Source organism: Sinocyclocheilus grahami, unplaced genomic scaffold, assembly GCF_001515645.1.
Source record: "Sinocyclocheilus grahami isolate Dianchi unplaced genomic scaffold, SAMN03320097.WGS_v1.1 scaffold9219.1, whole genome shotgun sequence".
NCBI classification, from domain to species: domain Eukaryota; kingdom Metazoa; phylum Chordata; class Actinopteri; order Cypriniformes; family Cyprinidae; genus Sinocyclocheilus; species Sinocyclocheilus grahami.
The window spans coordinates 1-7,864 of NW_015512466.1; the positions used below are offsets into that span (position 1 = coordinate 1).

The window sequence follows — 7,864 nt, forward strand, 5'->3', positions numbered from 1 at the left end:
TGGAACTGGGAAACAGGCTAGAAAAAACAAGTGCTGATAAAACAGAAAAAGCTGCCTTAATGGCAAAGTACAATCTAGATTTTCATTTTCGGAAGAAAAAGTGCACTGCAGTGTATGTTCCACTTCAATGCTAAATGTTGTTACACGGTTGCTAAGTATTATATTTAACTAACATAAAAAAAAATTGTACTTCAAAAAAAGAAACATTTACTGAAAAAAAAAAAAAAAAAAAAAACTTTGATTTATTTTATTTCAGCCAGTTGGCAATTTTTCACATTTTTATTTAGTTTAATTTACTAAAATGACTAAAAATAAAAATGAAATAAAATGTATAAAAAGTAGACTTATTTAAACAATAAATAATAAGAATGACAAAAACAACACAAAATTAAAATTAAAATGGAAAACATAAAATAATCAAAGATATGAATAACTCTATAATAGTTCTCCATGATACTAAAATAACACTGGCTAAGATGTTCTGAGTGGTTGCTATGTAGTACTGATCGGTTGTGCACCTCACGGACACACGGGTCTCTCAACATAAGGTGGTGTAGTAAAGAAGATAACAATCCAAAATTTTGAATGTGTGTTGTTCGTGTGAAAGGAGTTGAATTTCCACACAGGCCTCTATTGCTTTTCAGCCCTGTCTGATCTAGAGTTCCTCTTTGATGTGAGCTGAGAAACAGAAAGTGCACGCTTGTCCCAAACATCATATTCTCAGAACAAGCAACAATATGAGAGAGGACACACAAAGACACTGTCACATGGACACGGACCAATAAATGTAAAAGGTTACCTACATTTACCTGGCCATCTTGCCCAACATGTACTTGGTGGATCTGTAGGTTGCCCTACAAGACAGGAAAGACATAATTTCAAATTTCAGCAATTGCCAGTTTCCATGAATGAAGTACACATTTCTTTTTTAAAGCATCAGAGCACTTTCATGCAGACAGGGATTTCTGTGTTTAAAAAAAGTGGTGGAATGGGAAAAAAAGCAAAGTCTCTAGACAATTTTTTTTTTTTTTATGAGTTTGAACTTGAGCGTGATGTTTTTATTGTGTAATGTGTAATGGTAAAAAAAAAAATGCACGTTTACAAAGAAAACCAATGGAAATGCAAAGCAGTGGAATGCAAAAATGTGTTGTCAATGGTGCCTTAGACGTACAATTTTTTTTACATTTTTGTTGCAATAACTATTAAATACGGATCATCTAGCATAAAATTAAAGTAGCATTAAATGTTTGTAACCTCATTCTTTAAATGGTCATTTTGGCCTCTCCCATCTCAGAGGTCTTGACTTTCCAACTTTATCTAACAATTAATATGAACATGTCAAATTTTTGAGACAATCTGTGGAATGTATATTCAATTAATTAATCAGGGAAAAAACTGCTGCACCACAACAAACTTTCAATCATGTTCTCCATCTGACTGTAAAACACACACACACACCTGACAAATATCTAGATAAAGGGAAATGATCTTACGATGGCTCATTTCCTTTACAAACTCTTCCAGATAAATGGTTTTGATGAGGCACGCCAAATATATTACAAAGGCAGTCTTTGTGAGTGGAGGCTGGATGAAGTGGCACGCTGTTACTAAGCTCTGGACTTAATAACAAACAATATTACTGAGAATTTACCCAAAAAATGAGCACTGAAAAGTCATCATCAATTTTTTTTATAAACCAGCACAGGAAGAGCTTTTGAGCATTTTTTATTCTCTTCTCCTCCCTCATCTCTCTTCCTTCCAAGATGATGGCTTGATTTGATCAAAATAATGATTACATATATGTGGATACCTTTACATAATCCTGCTTAAATCTAGGACACGGAGTACTCAAGAGCCTTAGAAATAGTGCTTTAGAGAAATATCTCTGCCAAAGATCATAGTAAAACTGGTAGGTCAGGAATAATTATGGATAGGTGGTGAAGTTTGATGGCCTGTGTCTTTGAGACCTTTATATGGGAAACACAAATGAGGGGATGGAGAGCCTCAGAGGAAGAAGAAGAATGAGAGACTGAAGGAACAAGAAATCTAAAGGAAGTGATGCTCACCTCGCTGTCCTGTGTGATCTGCACCTGTTCGCCCTGTGGCACCTGAGCAATGTGGAGGTGTCCCTGCGGTATCTGGGAACGAAAAAACATCCAAATGAATGTCATTTCCAATCAAGCTGTTGTCAAATAATTATGTTTGACAATTTAATGTGTGCCAATATTATTTAACCGTGTGTAAAATAATAAAATGCTAGCTTTGAAATTAGCCATAGCAAGACAAAAAGTCATAAACAGACAAAATATGTATACATTAGCAGTCAAAAGTTTAGAATAATTAAGGTTTTGAATGTTTTTGAAAGTCATGCTCTCCAAAGATGCATTTATTTATAAAAAATACAGTAAAAACAGTAATATTGTAAAATATTATTGCAATTTAAAATAACGTTTCTCTATGTGAATGTATTTTAAAATGTATTTTATTCCTGCAATGTAAAGCTGAATTTTCAGCATCATTACTCCAGTCTTCAATGTCACATGATCTATCAGAAATCAATCCAATTTGCCGCTCAAGAAACACTTCAGATTATCAATTTTGAAAACAGTTGTGCTGCTTCATATTCCTGTGGAAACAATGACACATGTTATTTTTCAGGAATGTTCAGAAGACGTATAAAAGTATTAATTTCATTTCTTTCTTTAAAAAAAAATTATAAATAAAAACTTACACCAAACTTTTGAATGGTAGTATATCATGGTTTCCACAAAAAAAAAAAAAATAATAATAATAATTCAAAGTTAAATCACTAATGAAGTGAATTTTGGTATTTTGACTTGTCAACCATTTGAAACTAAAACACCAAATTGACCAGTAATTACAATGTAATGCTGCATTACATTGGCGTCTTTCAGTAAAGTGTTTACTGTATTTAATTATTATAACACGCCAAATGTATCATGGTTAACCTTGGAAGACTTTTCAGTCTCATGTTTCTTGGTAGTTCAGTACTGTGGTATAGAAATAAAACATTTTTCCACAAATAATGTGACGTGTTCCTAAACATTTGATATTATTGGTTTTGTTAATCAGATTTTTCCTCCACTGCTTTCCCAAAATTCTCATGAAAAAAAATTTAGGAAAGTTTATAACAAAAGCTACACAAGCGATCACTCAAAACCTAAAAAGAGCATGTCATTGTTTGCCGTATCTGACAGGCTAAATTTATCGATTATGTGCGAGTGACAAAAACTGAACATTTGCCGGAGCCAAAGGGCTTGACAAAAGCTGACCATTGAGTTTGGTTTGGTTCGGGGAGATGTTACACAAACAACAGATGACAGATCCGTTTCTGAGTGCACTGATGCCAAGAACTCCTCCGCAGATTTAAGGCTCTTGATTGTTCATTGTGTATTTACGGTTTCGATTGTGCTGTCACAACAGTAAGCAGATCATATTTTGGATGGTGTGTCGGGGTGGAGGTGACCTCATGCAGCTGTGAAAGTCAGAGATCATGTTTAGGTCCTCAAAAGAGAGTGCATGATGGGGCACAGCGGAAACTCTGCTGCTAAAGCTGCATTAAAACGCTTTATGGGATCAGCCTTTCCTCTGAGCACCAGCACTCAAACAGAGTTCTGGAGAGCGAGACCTTCTTACAGAGATCAGGAGATGTTTGAGTGCGTTTATGTGTTTGCCTGCGCAGCTGAGACAGATTTGAGATGAATGGGTATGTATGCATTACGGTACGAGATGTGTGGTCTTGCAAATGCATTAATTTAAGCCAGATATTTACATTTGATGAAAAAAGTGGTGGTTGTCTGTGCCAGATTTGTTGCCACCTTGGCAGTGGTTACCAAGGTGGCACTACATGGTTGCTAGGGTGTTCTGGGTGGTTGCTATGGCATTGCTAGCTGTCTGCACACTGGTCTAAGTCAAAAGAGCCCACCCTCAACTCATTTACAGGTTACTGAACTTTTTTTAGGGCCGAGAACATCTTAATTTGTGCTCACATCGTAAAGGCATTTAAATTATTATTATAAAATAACAAAATAATATAATTATTACGAACAGAGTCATGTACTTGACACTGTACTTTTAATTGTAATTCATAAATATTTATTTTACTTTTATTAGTAATAGAATTTTAGCTAAACTTTAGCTTTGGGTTAACTTTTACAAAAGTAAAATTTTTGGCGAATATTAGTTCAAACAGATGGAACGATAGATAGAACGATAAATAGAACGATAAAATGATAGATAGATAGATAGATAGATAGATCAGAAGGAACATGTCATTTCTCACTAGCGAGGTAACAACGACGCTGTTGTTGGAGCACAAACGTTGGATGAGATGCATGAGAACACAAAAGCATTTTAAGGACAAAAAACGGACGAATGTCTTGAAATACAACATCTGAACAATGTCTTGAGGTGTTCCAACTCCAGACTATTATTAGAAAATAATGCACACCCGAGGTGGTGATACGCCCACGACGTCAAGCGGTTCTTCTATCTATCTGTCATTATTTTCTAATAATTCAACTGCCCATCGTCAATTATTTGTGTGGGCTAGCCTTTTTGATAATGACGATGATATGACGATACTCACAACTTGCACCTGCCCGTCTTCTCCAATACGGTGGATCTGGACTTGTTGTGTGGCTCCAGTCAGCGCGTAGTGCAAGGCCTGCTGGGTAGAGGTCTCGATAGCTGACGTCTCTGCGGCCGAGACTCCATCTGTTCAAGGACACACATAAACAAGTTCATAACACAATCCAACTATGTGGGTCAAAAAAGAAACTAGGGAGACTGGGTCAAACCGTGTCAAACAACTGCTTTCAATAACAGAAGATGCTCGACTGTAACTGCCAAAAACACACACACACACTTAAGCAAGACAAGAGAAAGAGAGAGACCACAGTCTGTCCTCCATCATGATTTCGGTGTAATCAGACGAACGCCCATGCGCTCACACAGTCACAGGTCACATAGTCCGAGATATTTGTACGAATGTGAACGTGTGCAAACCCAAACAAATGTAGAAGAGAATGTATGATAAACAAGGTTCTCACAGGCAGAGAGAAGTGGAAGAGTTCGCAAACACACACCCTGAAATTGAGGAAAATCCCTTCCGACTGCTGCTGGACGGGATCCAGTGCATCTGCCAGATTACAGCGTGTTTATACAGTGTAAGCGACCTCAAAATACACAACAAGGGCTCTCGATCCAGCAGCCCAAATGCACTCGTGCCCTATATCCGTACATAAACCCAACCCCTCAGTCTAAACAACGAGAATTACCCACATGCTACAACAGCCCAGACGCTTAAAACACACTCACCGCATTTCTGATGAAAGGTCGTCAAGTTGTCTCTGGAAAAACGTTGCGGGTATTCATTTACAAAGTTGGAGTGATTTTAAAGGTCCCATATTGTCAAAACTGAAATTTCCTGGCTTTTTTCACGATTACTGAGGTCCAGGGGCTATTTAACTTCCATATAAGTTTCAAAACAGTCAGTCCACAGTAAAATTCACACAGCCTGCTTAAAGTTCTAGCTATTTTTCACGAACCGTTGTGACTTCCGTAAAAAGTTGACGTCAGAACTACACAGTCACCACCTTCAGTCACCACCCCGAGCACCGCCCACAGTCCCACTCTCCTTTTGCCAAACCCCCAGACAACATCGCGTCCATGCTTTTGCTGAGCAAGGACAACACGGAAAGTTTGACTTTCCGAAAAGGTTAACTTTAACCACGAAACCAGATCGGCCGACCTGTAACGTTACACTCTCACTCAAAGGATGGACGATCTGACAGGATTGTTACTATGAGGTGGATCACATCTAACGTGTATAGTAAAGACAAACTCACCGTGTCTACCTAGTCATGATGAAGATGTATATATACATATATTTCAATTTCAGCAGGCAACTATTTTTACAGCTACACTATTGTTCCATGTAGCCGAGCATGCGCTGGTTTGAATGGGCCGCCTCCAGTTTCCCTTTTGTTTTGCTGCCTCCAGCTAGCGAGGTGACGTCGCTGACCCTAGTTACCTGTGGTTGGCCTGGCCGTGCGTCACTCAGAAAACAGGCCAATCAGAAGAGAGGCTCATGAATATTAATTATAAAGGCCAAAATCGACCTGTTCCCAGCAGAGCTCCTGAGAAAGGAGCTGTAAAAATATATTGAGATGGTTTTTGGTACTTATACCGCAAATATATATTCTTAAGGACATCAAAACCTCAAATAAAACTCCAGAAAGGTGTACAATATGGGACATTTAAAATACATGTTTTGCAAACGAAAATGGCTACTTGACTTAGACATCACTGCTTATTCAAACGAAGAATTTTTTCAGATCCATGGCCTAGTGGTTAGTGCACATGCTTAAAACATGATAACATATGCCAACAAATGTGGTCATCTACCAAATTTGAATTATTGTTCTAACGTTAAACAAACATGCACTTAGCATGGTAATGAAAGGTCTGCAAACAAACGTAGACTGACATTTTATCGAAACATTTCCCATTAGTAAGCATAAAATATTTTTAGATACATATTCTTGCAGTTATCAACCATGTTAGCAAAAAACAAAAGTCTCATTTTGATTAATAGGGCTGGGATGATAAATCGATTCAGATCGATTCAGAGCTTTTCAGAATGCATCGTGATTCCTCTGAAATCGATTCTGAGCTTAGACTTTAACAGCAGATGGCGCTCTAATCTAGTTTTTATCCGCACACTCAAATGCTCATGTGCTTTCGGCTGAGTCATGTAATTTCAACTCACCTCAGAATGCTTTTATGATGTGAGATTAATGTAAACACAGCCCACTGTGAACACCTTGTAATTCGCTTCAACCTTTTCGAATTTTATGAACGATTATTTTAGGTTCAAGTGTGTGTAAGGATTTGGAAACAAGCAGAGTACGGCTGTTTCTAAAGCATGCAGTGCCATCTGCTGTTCAAAACTAAGCTCAGAATCGATTCAAGAAAGAATCGTGACGCATTCAGAAAATCTCAGAATCGATGCGGAATCATTTCTTGATTCACAATGCATCGATTTATTTTCACAGCCCTAATTATTAAATATTAAAAATTTCATGGTTTAAAAGTGAATGAATATAGTATGGCAACATATGTAAAAGAATATGGTCATTTGACCAAACCATTGCTACTTATTAAATATGGAGAAGTTGTCATGTTCTAGCAGTTAACGCACATGCACTTGGTATTGTATAGTTTGGTATTGTAAAGTGTGCAAACAAAGACGAAATGTCGCTTCGTCTTTGTCGCTTCTTAAATGTAAAGTATTTATTTCAGATTCAGGTAGGGTAAGCGATTTTGGAGAGGCTAGCAATAGCAAGCTAGCTTTGAAAGCATAAGATCTCACTCTCCCTGCAAATCACTCTCTAAAGCCACGCCTCCTCCAAAACACATGAACGCACAGACAGATCAGCGGCTAACCAGCGACACGATGAGAGACGGCGTTGGTGGAGGATTGAATGCAAACGCTGTCAGATTACCTCACGTCTCATCTTACCTCACGGTGAGAAAACATTACAGTACAAAGTGCATAATATTAAATAATAATGCCTTCCATTCTCGTATCATGTCTGCGCGAACAGGATGCGCAGAGGTATGCAAATACATATGTTGACAGGCAGGTAGAACAGCCTATCGCAGTCCTTACATGATATTTAGTCAGATTTATGCTGCAAACAAATAAACTCTTTGCACTCACTGAGTTGAGTTCATTCACGTTAGCCACTGTCAATTGGTGTTTGTTCTTGCAAAACTGCATGTAACATTCCTTGTATTTATAATTATCCACACCAGCTCATTCTTCGATGTTACTTAT

General features: G+C 37.6%; 1 long non-coding RNA gene across 1 annotated transcript in view; it reads right to left on the minus strand.

Moving 5' to 3' along the window:
- Positions 1–800: 800 nt before the first annotated feature.
- Positions 801–7,864, minus strand: part of LOC107578175 (uncharacterized) — a 7,980-nt gene continuing 916 nt past the window's right edge. The window contains exons 2-4 of the long non-coding RNA XR_001608320.1: positions 4,610–4,737; positions 2,067–2,138; positions 801–854 (exon numbers count right to left, since the gene is read on the minus strand). This is a non-coding gene — a long non-coding RNA (uncharacterized lncRNA). The remainder of the gene's footprint in view (positions 855–2,066; positions 2,139–4,609; positions 4,738–7,864) is intronic.